The sequence below is a fragment of the Rhinoderma darwinii genome, chromosome 1 (genome assembly GCF_050947455.1).
Source record: "Rhinoderma darwinii isolate aRhiDar2 chromosome 1, aRhiDar2.hap1, whole genome shotgun sequence".
NCBI lineage: Eukaryota > Metazoa > Chordata > Amphibia > Anura > Rhinodermatidae > Rhinoderma > Rhinoderma darwinii.
The window spans coordinates 542,866,923-542,887,336 of NC_134687.1; positions in this window are offsets into that span (position 1 = coordinate 542,866,923).

Sequence of the window (20,414 nt, forward strand, 5' to 3'; positions counted from 1 at the left end):
ACATTCTACTATTTATAAGGGGGGCTGCTTGTGGCACCCGGGGGGAACCCGGTCAAGAGTTTGCTATGGGGCCCAGTCTTTCCTAGTTACGCCCCTGGCCCCGTAGCAGCCGCTACGGCTGCTACAGCGGTAGTTACGCCACTGCCGGTAATACAATGCTCCTCACTACTTTAGAACCTATTCCCATTTTCAATTGCTGGAGTGCTTCTTTAAAAGTAATCTGTCACAAAACAAAGTTCTTAAAATTAGGGTATCTATTAGATGCCATAATAACTGTAACCAAATGGGTGCTTTTACATTAACTGAATGTTACTGTGAACTCACCTTGATCTGCAAGTTCCACAGCACTTATACTATAAAGGATTTAACCCCTTAACGACCAAGGACGAAAATGAACGTCATGGTCGGCTGCTAGTTCCCGCACCATGACGTTCATTTTCGTCCGCATTTCAAACTGTCACTCTGTGTAAACACAGAGTGACAGACCCGCGCTGACAGCTGTCCTAGATAGCTGAGACATCAGTCTCGCCGGTCAGCGGACCATCGCCGCTGCTTTCGGCAGTTAACCCCTTAAGTGCGGCGACGGATTGCCATCGCCGCATTTAAGTGGTTTGAAGCACATCGGCAGCCCCCACGAAGTGATCGTGGGGGCTACCGATGCTTGTCACGGCAATCGGAGGTCAGATAATGACCTCCGGGTTGCCATGTACGGAAGCCTCGGAGGAGCAGCCTCCGGCCGTTCCTCCTCTGCTTCCTGTCAGTGTGACAGTCACGTCACAATGACAGTTAGAGTACATTACACTACGTGTGTAGTGTAATGTACTCTAGCAGCGATCAAAGCTGCAAGACTAAGTGTCCCCTAGTGGGACAAGTTAAAAAGGTAAAAAAAAGTAATAAAAATGTTTTAAAAAAAGTGTAAAAATAAAAGTTATACGTTATATAAACACAAAATGCTTTTTTTCCTATAATAAGACTTTATTATAGAAAAAAAAAGAACACGTTAAAAAAGTACACATATTTGGTATCACCGCGTTCGTAACGAACCCAACTATAAAACTATAATGTTATTTTTCCCGCACGATGAACACCCCAAAAAAAATCAATAAAAAACGACGACAGAATCGCAATTTTTTTGGTCACCACCGCTCCCTAAATAAAGAATAAAAAGTGATCAAAAAGTCGCATGTACCCGAAAATAGTACCAATAAAAACTTCTATCCGTCCCGCAAAAAACAAGCCCTTAGACAGCTTTTTTGACTAAAAAATTAAAAAATTACGGCTCTCAGAATATGGTGTCACAGAAATTTGTTTTTTTATAAATAAGTCATTTTATTGTGCAAACGCTAAAAAAAAGGACCAAACCTATATACATATGGTATCGCCGTAACCGTACCAACCCGCAGAATAAAGTAAAAATGTCACCTATAGCGTACGGTGAGCGCCGCAAAAAGAAAACCTAAAAAACGGTGTCAGAATTCCTGTTTTTTGCTCAGGATTCCAAAATAATTGAATAAAAAGTGATCAAAAAAAATCGCATGTACCCCAAAATGGTACCAATGAAAACGACAGATTGTCCCGCAACAAATAAGCCCTCACACCGCTCTATTGATGGAAAAATAAAGATGTTATGGCTCTTGGAAGGCGGGGAGTGAAAATCTAAAATAAGAAGGCAAAAAATGGATCAGTCCTGAAAGGGTTAATTCATTTCTAATGAAAAAACGTATGACCACATGTGGGGTATTTCCGTACTCGGGAGAAATTGCTTTATAAAAAATGGTTGTTTTTTTCCTCCTTTATCCCTTGTGAAAATGAGAAAATGCAACATTTTAGTGGAAAAAAATGTTGATATTAATTTTCGCGCCCTAATTCCAGTAAACTCTGCAAAAGACCCGTGGGGTGTAAATGCTCACTATACCCCTAGAAAAATTCCTTGAAGGTTTTTCCAAAATGGGGTCACTATTGGGGGGTTTCCACTGTTTTGGTCCCTCCAGTGCATTGCAAATGCGACATGGCACCGAAAACCATTCCAGCAAAATCATAAATCCAAATGGCACTCCTTCCCTTCTGAGCCCTGCTGTGGGTCCAAACAGCAGTTTATTACCACATATGGGGTATTGTCGTAATCGGGAGACATTGCTTTACAAATGTTGGGGTGCATTTTCTTCGTTATTCCTTGTAAATAATAAAAATTTCTATGTTGTTTCAGAAAAAAAGTACATTTTAATTTTTACAGACTAATTCCAATATATTTAGCAAAAAAACTGTGCGGTCAAAATACTAACTATACCCCTAGATAAATACCTTAAGGGGTCTAGTTTTCTAAATGGGGTAGTTTATGGGGAGTTTCTATCGTTCTGGCAGCTCAAAGCTTCTCCAAATGTACAGTGGGGCCTAAAACATTTTCAAGCAAAATATGAGTCCTGAAAGCCTCCGGGTGTTCCCTTCCTTTTGGGTCCTGCCGTGTGTCCAGGCAGCGCATTAGGGCCACAATGTGGGTATTTTTGAAAACAGAAGAAAGAGGGTGATAGATTTTGGGGTGTGTTTCTTCATTTTCATGTTCGCTTTACAAAGAAATCGGTCTTCAAACTAATACTTTTATGAAAAAAGTGAAATTATTATTTTTTTCACCTGATATGCATTAAATTTAGCAAAGAACTGTGGGGTCAAAACACTTACTATACACCTAAATAATTACGTTATGGGGTCTAGTTTTCTAAATGGGGTCGTTTATGGGGAGTTTCTATCGTTCTGGCAGCTCAAAACCTCTCCAAATGTACAGTGGGGCCTAAAACATTTTCAAGCAAAATATGAGTCCTGAAAGCCTCCGGGTGCTCCCTTCCTTTTGGGTCCTGCCGTGTGTCCAGGCAGCGCATTAGGGCCACAATGTTGGTATTTTTGAAAACAGGAGAAACAGGGTGATAGATTTTGTGGTGTGTTTCTTCATTCTCATGGTCGCTTTACAAAGAAATTGGTCTTCAAACTGATACTGTTATGAAAAAAAGTGAAATTTTTTTTTTTTTCACCTGCTATGTATTAAATTTAGCAAAAAACTGTGGGGTCAAAATACTTACTATACCCTTAGTTAAATACCTTAAGGGGTCTAGTTTTCTAAATGGGGTCATTTGTGGGGGTCTCCATCACTCTGAGACCTATGAGCCTCTGAAAACCTGGTTTGGTGCAGGAAAACAAAATGTACTTCAAAATTTATAAAATTATTATTCAATTTGTAAGTCCTCTAAATTGCTGAAAATGTATTTTATTTTTTCAAAAGTGCTGCCAAAATAGAGTAAAGAGATAGAAATATATATTTAATTAAAAAAATTGTACAGTATGTGTGTACATATGTGACATATTGCAGTTAAAAATAGGGGAAAATGGTAATTTTTACAAAATTTCTTCAATTTTTCTATTTTTTAATTAATTTCCGCAAATCGTATCAGTCTACTTTTACCACTAAAATAAAGTACAACATGTGACGAAAAAACAATGTCAGAATTACTTGGATATTCAAAACTTTCACAGAGTTATTCTCTGATAAAGTCAGACATACCAGATTTGACAAATCTGGCTTGGTCATTAAGGTACAAACATGCCCGGTCATTAAGGGGTTAAGAAATGCATGTTAAGTAGCACATTTCTTTTTGTTAACTGGCCAAGAGAGATCACCTTGCTCAATCCATGCGTCCTTTCTAAGAAAAGTGACCCCTTTCAACTGATCAATGGGACTTCAATTCTCCATTAAGTGGCTGCAGCAGAACACACTAAATTTCTATTATTATGTCATCTAGCAATTTCCATAATTGAAAGACACACAACTGGAGACAAATTATCTTTAAAGGCTTAGTCAGATAACCACAATACTGTAACTAGTCCCCAATGTACAGGGTGGGCCATTTATATGGATACACCTAAATAAAATGGGAATGGTTGGTGATATTAACTTCCTGTTAGTGGCACATTAGTATATGGGAGGGGGGAAACTTTTCAAGCTGGGTGTTGACCATGGCGGCCATTTTGAAGTCGGCCATTTTGTATCCAACTTTTGTTTTTTCAATTGGAAGAGGGTCATGTGACATCAAACTTATCGAGAATTTCACAAGAAAAACAATGGTGTGCTTGGTTTTAATGTTACTTTATTCTTTCATGCGTTATTTAAGGACCCCATATTTATAAGTATAGTAAATATAGCAGTAAAGCAATATAGATTAAGATCAATATTAAATGTTTCCATATATCTGAGGCCCCATGCACACGAGCGTGCTTTTGCGGCCGCAATTCCCCCGAAAATCCATAGGTGAATTGTGGCCCCATTCATTTTAATGGGCCCATGCACACGACCCAGGAGCCCAGGAGCCTGGACTTAGTATGGCTGTGTTTTGCGGTCCAGGTTCATAGAAAATAATGAATTTGCGGGCATCTCGCGGGTGACACTTTGTGATGTCTGTTCAGCGTGTAAGTCAGGAACGGTCCCAACATACACACTAAACATGTCCATAGGGCTCCTTTAGAGTGCTCTTTTTGCCTCAGTCGGCCTGGTATATGTTAGAATATTTTTTTTTGCTAAGGTTGGAATAGCATAGTGTAGCGTACATGGCTGCGGGCCGTCGGGTTTACTCACCTCCCGACGCCCGCAGCCATGGATCAGTGAGCGCTGGCTCGCATCTAATTCCTAGGAGATGCCGGCGCTCACTTCCACTCCGGTCCGCTCTGTCCCGTAGGGTGCGCGTGCATGCTCCTGCCTGCTCTTAAAGGGCCAGCGCGCGCACATGTGAACAAGCATCATCAGGGGCGTAACTAGGAAAAACTGGGCCCCATAGCAAACTTTTGACTGGGGCCCCCCCTCCCCTTTGTGTCACACAACCCCCCTTGTAGATAGTGCTATTTTTACAGCCCCCCTGTACAGAACACCATACAGCCCGCCTGTAGATAACGCCATACAGCCCCATCTGTAGATAACGCCATACAGCCCCCTCTTTAGATAATGCCATACAACCCCCTCTGTAGATAACGCCATCCACCCCCCTCTGTAGATAACACCATACAGCCCCCTCTGTAGATAATGTCATACAGCCCTACCCCTGTAGATAACGCCATACAGCCCCCTCTGTAGATAACGCCATACAGCCCCCCTGTTGATAACGCCATACAGACCCCTTTGTAAATAGCGCTATACAGCCCCCCCTGTAGGTAACGCCATACAGCCCCCTGTAGGTAACGCCATACAGCCACCCCTGTAGAGAACGCCATACAGCCCCCTGTAGGTAACGCCATACAGCCCCCTGTAGGTAACGCCATACAGCCCCCCCTGCAGGTAACGCTATACAGCAACCTTGTAGGTAATGCCATACATCCCCCCTGTAGGTAACGCTATACAGCCCCCTCTGTAGATAACGCCATACAGCCCCCCTGTAGTAAGTAGATAACGCCATACAGCCCCCTGTAGGTAACGCTATACAGCCCGCCCTGTAGGTAACGCTATACAGCCCCCTGTAGGTAACGCCATAAAGCCCCCCCTGTAGGTAACGCTATACAGCCCCCCTGTAGGTAATGCCATACAGCCCCCTGTAGGTAACGCCATACAGCCCCCCTGTAGGTAACACTATACAGCCCACCCTTTAGGTAATGCCATACAGCCCCCCTTTAGGTAACACCATACCGCCCCCTGTAGGTAACGCTATACAGCCCCGCCTGTAGGTAACGCCACGCAGCCCCAACCCCCCAAAAAAATCTGACCTATAGTGTGTCCTACAAAAGAAATGTATCCCCTATCCACATTCCTCTTATGTAGGAACAACCCCTTTAATGGCAGAGCGGGGAGATACCTCCCCGCTCTGCCGTAGTGTTCAGTGGTGTCGCGCTGTAGAAGCCATAGCGGCAGCTAGTGGAGCCTCCGGCCATAGTGGGGGCCCGTGCCGGCGGGAGATACGGGCCCCCTCATGCCGCGGGCCCCGTAGCACCCGCTATGGCTGCTATAGCGGTAGTTACGCCACTGATCATCATCATCAACTCACATGATTTCCTGGACTGTAAGAAGGACCCTGCCCTTCTGATCCTTTCCTGAGCATTATTAGTAAAAAACGGGATACTGAGGCGCTGCTTGATAAAGAGTTAACACATTTAATTGAGGTAGTATAAATAGACAATTGCTACGCGTTTCAACGCCGGACTGGCGTCTTCCTCAGGCAAGTTAAGGTGACAGCAAGGAGGCACATAATTATACACATATGGAATGCAGGGCTAATTAAGCCTAATTCAGACCAGAGTCCTGAAAAAACCGCCAAAACCAGCGGGTCAGAGTTCAATCCAAACGTAAAGTGTTAAAACAATTCATTGTTGTCATATGTTAACAACATTAATGGAATTAAAATGATCAGACAGTACATAACCGCATAATTGCATAATTATATAGTAATTAAATCATTTAAACGAAATGGCATAAAATATTTGCGCAAAAAGGCAATGGATTATGAAATTGCACATTGAACATAAACTTAAAATAACACAAGAATTGAAGTAAGATAAATAAAAATGAATTTGCAACTGCTGGATACATATAGAAATAATTGTACCAACAATAGCAACGCGTTGTCATGGAGACCAGAAGCGACACAGCCGGGAAGGAAGTCAAAACGCCAGTGGAACGCAAGGTGAGACGCACAGCAAGCATCTCATAGGGCGCAGGCAGGACAAGTGTTTGTTTATGACACAGCAGGGAAGGACAATCAGAACGACAATGGAACGCAAGGTGAGACACATAGACCGTTGTCATGACGACCGCTATCAAAAGAGATAAGGTGGCCGGGAGAGTCCAATCGAACCCATGGAACGCACAGTGACACGCAGGGTCGCGCATACAGAGAACCTAAGGGTTGCAACGAAGCGAGGTCCGGAGCATCACGAAAATGTAAGTAGAAAGATTATATTTAGATGTTATTCTGTCAATAATGTGCAGACTATTGAAATAATGGTCATTTTGGTAGGAAAAAATACAGGTATTGTCTGGAGTGCTGATGAAATAAGAAAATAAAAGAAAAAACTGGACACCTCCTCTATAATAAAAGAATAAAATATTAAAATGAAAAAGAATTAAGCAATATTAATATTCATAAGAAGAAGCTCATATGTAAAAATGCTTTAAAAGGTGCATTTTTTAAAATTAGTAAAGGATATCAGTCCAATGTAGATTCTGCGATGTCATTGAGGCCATTTGGATACAAGGTCCCCAGTTTGTAGATCCAAAAGTTTTCCCTTTGTTTTAACCTAATGAACCTATTGGATATATCTACAGGAATATACTCAATAGGGGTGACAGTTATGAGATCAAAGTTACATTTGTGCTTTAAAGCAAAATGACGTGATACACTATGTTTGGTGTATCCACTTTTAACATTGAACCTGTGTTTGTTGATCCTGTCTCTGAGGGTTTGGGTAGTACGGCCCACATATTGTCGGTTACATGGACATTGGAGAAGATATATAACATAGCTGCTTCCGCAGTTTAAAAAGCTTTTTATCTGAAACTTTTCGTTAGTTGACATAGAAGTAAAATCCGTTTTTTTATTAGTAATACTCAGGCAGCACAGACATCTCGTTCTCCCGCAGCGATATGAACCATTCATAATCAGAGAAGTTTTGATAGGTATTTGGGAAATATTCCGAAGTTTACTAGGTTCCTCAGGGTTTTCGCCCTTCTGTACGTAATTTTTGGTTTAACTGGGAGGATGTCTTTCATAAATTGGTCATTTTTAAGGATATGCCAATATTTATGTATTGTAGAGCTAATGTACTTACTGCCTTTATTGTATGTGGTGATAAAATTACAGCTAAAATCAATCGATTTTTTAGGGTCTTTAGCCACAGGGTTGATGCACTCAAATTGTGTCAGAGCCTTCGCCCTAGTCTCTGCACCATTAATCAGACTCATTGGGAAGTTTTTTTCTTTGAACCTCTTTTTAAGCAACTTACATTCGTCAGAGAAATCTTTATTGCTCGTGCAGTTTTTCCTTATTCTTTTATATTGTCCAAAAGGTACATTTATCAGCCATGGTGGGTAGTGAGCGCTCCTAAAATTTAAATAGCTATTCACATCTACCCCTTTAAAATGTGTTTTCGTGATCACTGACTGACCAGACTTCTCTATCGCAAGGTCCAAAAAATCAATTTTAACAAATGAATAAGTGTATGTGAAAGAAATTCCAAAGTTGTTATTATTGAGATGGTCAATAATTGCAGGAATCACTCTTTGGTTTCCTTTGATGATAAAGAATAGGTCATCTATGTACCTTTTATAGAAAATTATATTGTCCTTATAATTGTGATCTCCGTAAATATATAGATTTTCATATGCTCCCATGTACAGATTGGCGTACGATGGGGCAAAGCGTGAGCCCATCGCACAGCCTCTAATCTGTCTGTAGAACTTACCCTCAAATGTAAATGCATTGTGTGTAAGAATGAAATCAATACAGTTTATTAGAAAGTTTATCTGATTGCTTGGAAGACGTGAATCCAGAGTTAAGTATGATGAAATGGCTTGTAGGCCAAGGTCATGCGGAATGTTTGTATATAGTGAGCATACGTCAGCTGTTAAAAACCAAAGGTCCGTAAAATCATAAAGGGATTGTAGGTTGTGCAATTCTCTGATTAAATGTGTAGAATCTTTAAGATAAGATGGTAATTTTAAAACATATGTTTGTAGGTGCATGTCAATAAAATGGGACATATTGCTCGTTAATGACCCAATCCCTGAAATGATTGGTCTACCGGGAGGGTTAGACAAAGATTTGTGTACCTTTGGCAAATGGTATAAAAACGGAATAGTAGGAAATGGGACCGTTAAAAAAAGTTTCTCTTTTTTACTTAAAATTTGGTCTAAAAAAGCTGTTATTTCATCAGCACTCCAGACAATACCTGTATTTTTTCCTACCAAAATGACCAAAATGACCATTATTTCAATAGTCTGCACATTATTGACAGAATAACATCTAAATATAATCTTTCTACTTACATTTTCGTGATGCTCCGGACCTCGCTTCGTTGCAACCCTTAGGTTCTCTGTATGCGCGACCCTGCGTGTCACTGTGCGTTCCATGGGTTCGATTGGACTCTCCCGGCCACCTTATCTCTTTTGATAGCGGTCGTCATGACAACGGTCTATGCGTCTCACCTTGCGTTCCATTGGCGTTCTGATTTTCCTTCCCTGCTGTGTCATAAACAAACACTTGTCCTGCCTGCGCCCTATGAGATGCTTGCTGTGCATCTCACCTTGCGTTCCACTGGCGTTTTGACTTCCTTCCCGGCTGTGTCGCTTCTGGTCTCCATGACAACGCGTTGCTATTGTTGGTACAATTATTTCTATATGTATCCAGCAGTTGCAAATGCATTTTTATTTATCTTACTTCAATTCTTGTGTTATTTTAAGTTTATGTTCAATGTGCAATTTCATAATCCATTGCCTTTTTGCGCAAATATTTTATGCCATTTCGTTTAAATGATTTAATTACTATATAATTATGCAATTATGCGGTTATGTACTGTCTGATCATTTTAATTCCATTAATGTTGTTAACATATGACAACAATGAATTGTTTTAACACTTTACGTTTGGATTGAACTCTGACCCGCTGGTTTTGGCGGTTTTTTCAGGACTCTGGTCTGAATTAGGCTTAATTAGCCCTGCATTCCGTATGTGTATAAATATGTGCCTCCTTGCTGTCATCTTAACTTGCCTGAGGAAGACGCCAGTCCGGCGTTGAAACGCGTAGCAATTGTCTATTTATACTACCTCAATTAAATGTATTAACTCTTTATCAAGCAGCGCCTCAGTATCCCGTTTTTTATTCTTTATCAATCAATTTTGGCATCTCTTTGGAGTTTTGCGTTGGGATCGGCAGCAGCTTTGTACTCGCGGATTACTTTCAACTTTACAGGTGAGCAGTTACGATCTTTTGCCCATCAAATTCATAATTGATACACACATGTGGCGCCGTATTTTTTCACTCTACATTTAGTATATTTATCGGGCCATTGCTATTTACCCAATCTGGTTGGCTTGGATCCCGCTGTGTGAGGAGTTTCCGTGGGACCATTCGCCCGCAAATCATTGGGGGTATTTGGTTCGGAGACCCTCTGACACTGGCTGCCTACTACTACAATCATCATCATGTTGGATTTCATTAACGAGAGAGCAACCTCCCGGGATTTTCTCATCACGCAACTGATAACAACAGATACCTACGATGTTCAAACTGTACCTGTAAGTAACAACATCAATATTGAACAAATGAAAACTATGACTGATTTATTTCTCCAGTTGGAGGATACTTTGAAGGAAGAAGCCTTTCTAAGCATTGACTGTCGCTTCCTGGACATTTATTTGACTGAGAAAATAGCCCCTAGGGGTCTTAGGGTGTTTTTTAAAACCCCATATTTGAATGATATTAATTTCTGTACGGATTGGCTTAAGGCATTGGAACTAAGCAATGCTGGCCTAATTAAGTGTTTATTGAGAAAAAGGCTTGAAATTTGTGCCGGTTTGGCAACCACTATACATGCATTGAGCGATGAGCTATGTCATTTTTCTAACATTCCAGTTTTTAACCCCTTAATGACCGCCGATACGTCTTTTTACGGCGGTCATTAGTGGGCTTTATTCTAGAGCGCCGCCAAACTACGTCGCTGCTGTAGAATAAAGTAAACAGAGCAGGGAGCCGTGAAATCTCCCTGCTCTCAGCTGCCAGAAGCAGCTGAGGGCTGGGGGCGTCCCTGCTCTGCCGGGTGAGATCGATATTAGTATCGATCTCACCTGTTTAACCCTTCAGATGCGGTGCACAATAGCGAGCACCGCATCTGAATGGTTTTGGAGAGAGGGAGGGAGCTCCCTCTCATCTCACTGACACCCGGCGATAAAATCGCCGAGTGTCTGTGTCTTCTATGGCAGCCGGGGGTCTAATAAAGACCCCCAGGTCTGCCTGCAGCGAATGCCTGCTAGATCATGCCGCAGGCATGACCTAGCAGATGCCTGTCCGTTTTAAACGGACAGGAAGTAATACACTGCAATACATAAGTATTGCAGTGTATTATAATAGCGATCGGAGGATAGGGAAGTCCCCTAGTGGTACTAGTAAAAAAGAAAAAAAAGTTTAATAAAGTTAATAAAAAAAAAAAAGTGAAAAAAAAAAATGAAAAACCCAGCTTTTCCCCTTACAAAATGCTTTACTATTAAAAAAAACTACAATAAAGCAAAAAAGTTACACATATTTGGTATCGCCGTGTCCGTAACGACCCCGACTATAAAGCTGTTACATTATTTAACCCGCACTGTGAACGCCGTAAAAAATAAAATAAAAAACAATGGAAAAATTGCTGTTTTCTGTTAATCCTGACTTAAAAAAAATGTGATAAAAAGTGATCAAAAAGTCGCATCTACTCTTAAATGGTACCAATAAAAACTGCAAGTCGTCCCGCAAAAAACAAGACCTTATACAGCTATGCCGACGCAAAAATAAAAAAGTTACAGCTCTTCGAATGTGACAATGGAAAAATCTAAAAAATGGCTTGGACATTAGGGCCCAGAATGCCAGCAGGGGGAAGGGGTTAAAAAATTGGAACTGTCAACTATTGACCGTTTGCAACAATTTGAAAGAGACACTATCTCTAAAAAAATGAGGAAACTCAAAAGAGATAGAACTGACTACATTGACAATGTATTAGGGGACTGGACCTCCAAACCTCCACTTAGCAAACACACTAATTTGGAACCCCCCAAAAAGATCCTCGAGACCCCTCTAAGGAATTCATCCTATCATTGTAAACGCTCCAGATCAAGAATTACTTCCAATACTAATAGTCCCATGGTCAATATGGATAAAAACAAAGAATTGATTAAAAATAAAAACTTGACAAAACATACATCTATAATCAACATGAGTACCAGTAGGTCCAACAACACTGATCCAATTATAAGGCCTATAGTCTCTGTTTCTAATCAGGAATTGCTTTCTGCCAGCCATATACATGCCCAACATTCACATTCTAATATTCAAAATCATCCAAAAATTTCTCACAACCCTAATACTACCCATTTCACTCCCTTAGGACAGGTTCCTCTACATGCCTTCAAAGCAGTCAATTTGGAGGCGCATTTGAAATTATACAATCTTATTCCAGACACCCCACCTAATTTATCCCCTAGATCCCCTCTATTTAATGACTCTATTGAAATTTACAACATGTCTCCCCTCCCACCATCCCTGGTGAATTTATCCACACACGATGACTTCACTCAGGACAGTAACCATATAACTTTACCATATCCTTTTAATAACACCACTGATGGTTTGGGGCCCATTTTGGATAATACCCTGGCAGCAGTATCTTTTTTAGGACTCCCGTCACATTTCACCAGGCCTCCAATTACACCAATATCACAAACAAGGGACATCCTACTACCTATTATAAAAAGTCCAAAAATACAGATGACAACTCCCTTTTTCCCAGTTTTTCAGAAAATTACATCAAAAAGAAAACTGGTAGAAGATTTAGAGGATGTAGAGGTGGCAGACACAAACTTCCCCCTCCTCCCAAAGATACACAGGCAGACACAATAAAATTGTTTAATCTGTCTAAATATGTATTGAATAAGGACGAGACCAGTCTATTATCCAAGGGTCTTTCCTTTTGCCCAAATACCCCCCCTAATGGATTTGATTTATTTATGGACTTAAATAGATTTATGCGCAAGCTTACATTATTACGGCATTTTGAAATTTCCCCAGTAATAGCCCTTCCCCTTGCCATACAGAGTCCCGACATACCCCCGCATATCCCTAAGCCCTTAGCGGTAGATGTCCGCCCTAAATCTACATTTTACCCTTTACACCATCGGGGACCGGCCCTTGAGACCTTTTATAATCTTGTTAGTAATGATTTTAAGACTATTGAACAACCGACTTTATCCTCAGACAATCTTACCAAATCTGAGCGTATTGCATTGAAGAATCTACAAAAAAACCATCTAATAGTAATACGTTCGGCTGACAAAGGGGGGGGTATCATCATCCAGGATCGTTTAGACTATACAAATGAGGCATATAGATTATTGTCTGACACAAATTTCTATGAGAAATTACAGTGCAATCCGATACCTTTGTTCCAACAGGAATATAAACTACTCATTGAGACAGCTTTTTTAGACCAAATTTTAAGTAAAAAAGAGAAACTTTTTTTAACGGTCCCATTTCCTACTATTCCGTTTTTATACCATTTGCCAAAGGTACACAAATCTTTGTCTAACCCTCCCGGTAGACCAATCATTTCAGGGATTGGGTCATTAACGAGCAATATGTCCCATTTTATTGACATGCACCTACAAACATATGTTTTAAAATTACCATCTTATCTTAAAGATTCTACACATTTAATCAGAGAATTGCACAACCTACAATCCCTTTATGATTTTACGGACCTTTGGTTTTAAACAGCTGACGTATCCTCACTATATACAAACATTCCGCATGACCTTGGCCTACAAGCCATTTCATCATACTTAACTCTGGATTCACATCTTCCAAGCAATCAGATAAACTTTCTAATAAACTGTATTGATTTCATTCTTACACACAATGCATTTACATTTGAGGGTAAGTTCTACAGACAGATTAGAGGCTGTGCGATGGGCTCACGCTTTGCCCCATCGTACGCCAATCTGTACATGGGAGCATATGAAAATCTATATATTTACGGAGATCACAATTATAAGGACAATATAATTTTCTATAAAAGGTACATAGATGACCTATTCTTTATCATCAAAGGAAACCAAACAGTGATTCCTGCAATTATTGACCATCTCAATAATAACAACTTTGGAATTTCTTTCACATACACTTATTCATTTGTTAAAATTGATTTTTTGGACCTTGCGATAGAGAAGTCTGGTCAGTCAGTGATCACGAAAACACATTTTAAAGGGGTAGATGTGAATAGCTATTTAAATTTTAGGAGCGCTCACTACCCACCATGGCTGATAAATGTACCTTTTGGACAATATAAAAGAATAAGGAAAAACTGCACGAGCAATAAAGATTTCTCTGACGAATGTAAGTTGCTTAAAAAGAGGTTCAAAGAAAAAAACTTCCCAATGAGTCTGATTAATGGTGCAGAGACTAGGGCGAAGGCTCTGACACAATTTGAGTGCATCAACCCTGTGGCTAAAGACCCTAAAAAATCGATTGATTTTAGCTGTAATTTTATCACCACATACAATAAAGGCAGTAAGTACATTAGCTCTACAATACATAAATATTGGCATATCCTTAAAAATGACCAATTTATGAAAGACATCCTCCCAGTTAAAACAAAAATTACGTACAGAAGGGCGAAAACCCTGAGGAACCTAATTGCACCTAGTAAACTTCGGAATATTTCCCAAATACCTATCAAAACTTCTCTGATTATGAATGGTTCATATCGCTGCGGGAGAACGAGATGTCTGTGCTGCCTGAGTATTACTAATAAAAAAACGGATTTTACTTCTATGTCAACTAACGAAAAGTTTCAGATAAAAAGCTTTTTAAACTGCGGAAGCAGCTATGTTATATATCTTCTCCAATGTCCATGTAACCGACAATATGTGGGCCGTACTACCCAAACCCTCAGAGACAGGAAACAAAAACATGTGTAGTGTGTAAAACATGGAGGCATAGTGTTTGGATAGTGAGGCACAGCATATATCGCCGAATAGCAGCCTATTTATAACGCCCATATTGTAAGAGAGCGGGCTGCCCTGCATGCAGTGCCAAACATCCGCACACCAGGCTATCCCAGCATCATAAGACCCGGGCGCGTCCTGAAAAAAAGTATGTACAATGTAAGTAACCATGAGAAAACATGGGGTATTAGTTGTTTTCTCATGGTTACTTACATTGTACATACTTTTTTTCAGGACGCGCCCGGGTCTTATGATGCTGGGATAGCCTGGTGTGCGGATGTTTGGCACTGCATGCAGGGCAGCCCGCTCTCTTACAATATGGGCGTTATAAATAGGCTGCTATTCGGCGATATATGCTGTGCCTCACTATCCAAACACTATGCCTCCATGTTTTACACACTACACATGTTTTTGTTTCACTCACAGCCCTGATTTCTACACACTACACTTAGTCATGTCCCCTATACCTCACATGTGCACTATACACAGTACTTTATTATTTATTTATTATTATTACACATTTACTTCCATGCCCAACACACCACTCCCCTCAAGGTAAGTGGGAGTGGCTATCATTATTTAAACACACCTGGGCACTTCCCATCAACAGCATTCTCTGACCTGGTTGCGTCCTGTTTGGAACGGGTATTTTACCCACCACCTAATCTGTGAGGATGGCCTTTTCTGTGGTTTTAATTACATTCTATGTCCCATTTTTTTTTGTATATCTTAGATTTTGGAACGAAAAGTTCTAGGTAGGGACTCGCAAGTGTGGGGATCCGTGACGTGGATTGCGAGCTTGCGTTTTTTTGGCCAAAACAACAACTAATACCCCATGTTTTCTCATGGTTACTTACATTGTACATACTTTTTTTCAGGACGCGCCCGGGTCTTATGATGCTGGGATAGCCTGGTGTGCGGATGTTTGGCACTGCATGCAGGGCAGCCCGCTCTCTTACAATATGGGCGTTATAAATAGGCTGCTATTCGGCGATATATGCTGTGCCTCACTATCCAAACACTATGCCTCCATGTTTTACACACTACACATGTTTTTGTTTCACTCACAGCCCTGATTTCTACACACTACACTTAGTCATGTCCCCTATACCTCACATGTGCACTATACACAGTACTTTATTATTTATTTATTATTATTACACATTTACTTCCATGCCCAACACACCACTCCCCTCAAGGTAAGTGGGAGTGGCTATCATTATTTAAACACACCTGGGCACTTCCCATCAACAGCATTCTCTGACCTGGTTGCGTCCTGTTTGGAACGGGTATTTTACCCACCACCTAATCTGTGAGGATGGCCTTTTCTGTGGTTTTAATTACATTCTATGTCCCATTTTTTTTTTGTATATCTTAGATTTTGGAACGAAAAGTTCTAGGTAGGGACTCGCAAGTGTGGGGATCCGTGACGTGGATTGCGAGCTTGCGTTTTTTTGGCCAAAACAACAACTAATACCCCATGTTTTCTCATGGTTACTTACATTGTACATACTTTTTTTCAGGACGCGCCCGGGTCTTATGATGCTGGGATAGCCTGGTGTGCGGATGTTTGGCACTGCATGCAGGGCAGCCCGCTCTCTTACAATATGGGCGTTATAAATAGGCTGCTATTCGGCGATATATGCTGTGCCTCACTATCCAAACACTATGCCTCCATGTTTTACACACTACACATGTTTTTGTTTCACTCACAGCCCTGATTTCTACACACTACACTTAGTCATGTCCCCTATACCTCACATGTGCACTATACACAGTACTTTATTATTTATTTATTATTATTACACATTTACTTCCATGCCCAACACACCACTCCCCTCAAGGTAAGTGGGAGTGGCTATCATTATTTAAACACACCTGGGCACTTCCCATCAACAGCATTCTCTGACCTGGTTGCGTCCTGTTTGGAACGGGTATTTTACCCACCACCTAATCTGTGAGGATGGCCTTTTCTGTGGTTTTAATTACATTCTATGTCCCATTTTTTTTTGTATATCTGAGTATATTCCTGTAGATATATCCAATAGGTTCATTAGGTTAAAACAGAGGGAAAACTTTTGGATCTACAAACTGGGGACCTTGTATCCAAATGGCCTCAATGACATCGCAGAATCTACATTGGACTGATATCCTTTACTAATTTTAAAAAATGCACCTTTTAAAGCATTTTTACATATGAGCTTCTTCTTATGAATATTAATATTGCTTAATTCTTTTTAATTTTAATATTTTATTCTTTTATTATAGAGGAGGTGTCCGGTTTTTTCTTTTCTTTTCTTATTTCATCAGCACTCCAGACAATACCTGTAATTTTTCCCACCAAAATGACCATTATTTCAATAGTCTGCACATTATTGACAGAATAACATCTAAATATAATCTTTCTACTTACATTTTCGGGATGCTCCGGACCTCGTTTCGTTGCAACCCTTAGTTTCTCTGTATGCGCGACCCTGCGTGTCACTGTGCGTTTCATGGGTTCGATTGGACTCTCCCGGCCACCTTATCTCTTTTGATAGCGGTCGTCATGACAACGGTCTATGCGTCTCACCTTGCGTTCCATTGGCGTTCTGATTTTCCTTCCCTGCTGTGTCATAAACAAACACTTGTCCTGCCTGCGCCCTATGAGATGCTTGCTGTGCGTCTCACCTTGCGTTCCACTGGCGTTTTGACTTCCTTCCCGGCTGTGTCGCTTCTGGTCTCCATGACAACGCGTTGCTATTGTTGGTACAATTATTTCTATATGTATCCAGCAGTTGCAAATGCATTTTTATTTATCTTACTTCAATTCTTGTGTTATTTTAAGTTTATGTTCAATGTGCAATTTCATAATCCATTGCCTTTTTGCGCAAATATTTTATGCCATTTCGTTTAAATGATTTAATTACTATATAATTATGCAATTATGCGGTTATGTACTGTCTGATCATTTTAATTCCATTAATGTTGTTAACATATGACAACAATGAATTGTTTTAACACTTTTCAGGACTCTGGTCTGAATTAGGCTTAATTAGCCCTGCATTCCGTATGTGTATAAATATGTGCCTCCTTGCTGTCATCTTAACTTGCCTGAGGAAGACGCCAGTCCGGCGTTGAAACGCGTAGCAATTGTCTATTTATACTACCTCAATTAAATGTATTAACTCTTTATCAAGCAGCGCCTCAGTATCCCGTTTTTTATTCTTTATCAATCAATTTTGGCATCTCTTTGGAGTTTTGCGTTGGGATCGGCAGCAGCTTTGTACTCGCGGATTACTTTCAACTTTACAGGTGAGCAGTTACGATCTTTTGCCCATCAAATTCATAATTGATACACACATGTGGCGCCGTGTTTTTTCACTCTACTTTTAGTAGAGCATTATTAGTGTATCCCAAGTCTGTCTTGCAATGGTCCCTTAGTGTTTCCCGTTCCAGTTGTTACCCGTGCCCTGTTACCTGTTTCTGTATCCTGTGCTGTGTTCTTGTTCCTGTGCCTACTAGTGTTGGAGTCATGTCTACTGCACCTGCTGTAGTTTGCCACATCCTGTGTCATCTGCCACGTCCAGTGCCATCTTCCACGTCCAGTGTAATCCGCCACGGCTGGCGCAATGTGCTTCACCTGCTGTCAACTGCCACGTCCAGTGCCAGCTTCCTCATCCAGTGTGATCCGCCATGTCTGGCGCAACGTGCTTCACTTGCTGTCATCTGCCACGTCTGGCGTAACCTGCTGCACCCACCTCCATCTGTGCCAAAGCCTCGGCCACTGTCTGGACTATTCAGGTACCCTTGTGCGGGACATTGTATTGCTGGGGTGCTCTGTGGTTTGGCCAGCTGCCTCCCCGCTACGGCGGTGCGGCCTAGTGGGTCCACATATCCACAGACTGTGACACATAGTATATAGTTTTTCTTACATCAGAGCCTATGGGTGATGTATGCCAATGTCTGGCATAAGTCACAGGTATATGTTTAATGTACACTACCGTTCAAAAGTTTGGGGTCACACTTATATTTATCAAATGAGTTGCAAAATGACTAGAAATTATAGTCAAGACATTGACAAGGTTAGAAATAATGATTTTTATTTGAAATAATAATTTTCTCCTTCAAACTTTGCTTTCGTCAAAGAATGCTCCATTTGCAGCAATTACAGCATTGCAGACCTTTGGCATTCTAGCTGTTAATTTGCTGAGGTAATTGGGAGAAATTTCACCCCATGCTTCCAGAAGCTCGCTTTTTCTAGCCATTTTGAGAGTTTAATCGAACCCACAAATGTAATGCTCCAAATTCCCAACTAGCTCAAAGGAAGGTCAGTTTTATAGCTCCTCTAAACAGCAAAACTGTTTACAGCGGTGCTAACATAATTGCACAAGGGTTTTCATCCATTAGCCTTCTAACACAGTTAGCAATCACAATGTACCATTAGAACACTGGAGTGATGGTTGCTGGAAATGGGCCTCTATACACCTATGTAGATATTGCATTGAAAACCAGACGTTTGCAGCTAGAATAGTTATTTAGCACATAAACAATGTATAGAGTGTATTTATGATTAATTTAATGTTATCTTCATTGAAAAAAAACTGTGCTTTTCTTGCAAAAATAAGGAAATTTCTAAGTGACCCTAAACTTTTGAACGGTAGTGTATATGTCATGGGCTTTTCAATAGCCTTTCATGACATATGTGTTAAACAGATACAGTTATAGTCTAGGGGTGACGGATGTGTTAAACTGATGCCTAATAGTGGCATCCGTCCCCCCTAGACTATAATGCTATTCGTCTAACCCTATTCATTATACATCATGCATAGGGTCATTTTATCTGGTAATAACTTTGGAATGCTTTTACCTATCCAAGCGATTTTGAGAATGTTTTCTCTTGACAATTTTGTAATTTATGTTAGTGAAAAAATTTGGTCAATAAATTCAATATTTATTTGTCAAAAACACCAAAATTTAGAAAATGTGCATTTTTCTAAATTGAAGTGTATCTGCTGAAAAACAGATAGTAATACCTCACAAAATAGTTACCAGTTAAAATTTTCCATATGTCTACTTTATGTTTGCATAGTTTGTTTCTTTTTGTAAATGTTTTTATTTGGCTTCAACAAATTTCAACAAATTTTAAGTATAACAAGAGAAGGGGGAAGGGGAGGGGAGTAGAGAGGGAGGAAAGACACAAATCAGTATTGGTATTAAACATCTACATATCAATGACGTAATCAGACATCTTATACAGCAAGATCATCAGATTAGGAAAGTCCAAATATGAGCGGTACAATAGTTAATCAGAAACATATGCAAATTATTTCAACATATACAACATAGAGATGAGATCTGCGAATCATTAAGGTAGATATCGACCACGGGAGAGGGGGGGCTTAGCTTATAGAGGAAGATGCGTGAGTCATCTATAGGTGAGCAAAAAGGAATGTGTATGACTTGAGATGTCTGTCCCAGTCAGCCAACACCTCCGGTCGCAAAGGAAAGAAAGGTGACTCACGCATGATCCTAGGCAAAAGGTTAATGGAGGGAAGAAAAAAAAGACAACAAATAACATATTGGAACTGTGACAATAACGTAATGTAGTTTAGTGGACATCTTGTTGCCCAGTAACGTAGCAAGCGATAAAGCGAACAGTCAGTCCAGAGAGCACTCGTTGTATATGAGAATTAGCCTTCAGGGAGGAAGTGACTTTTAGCT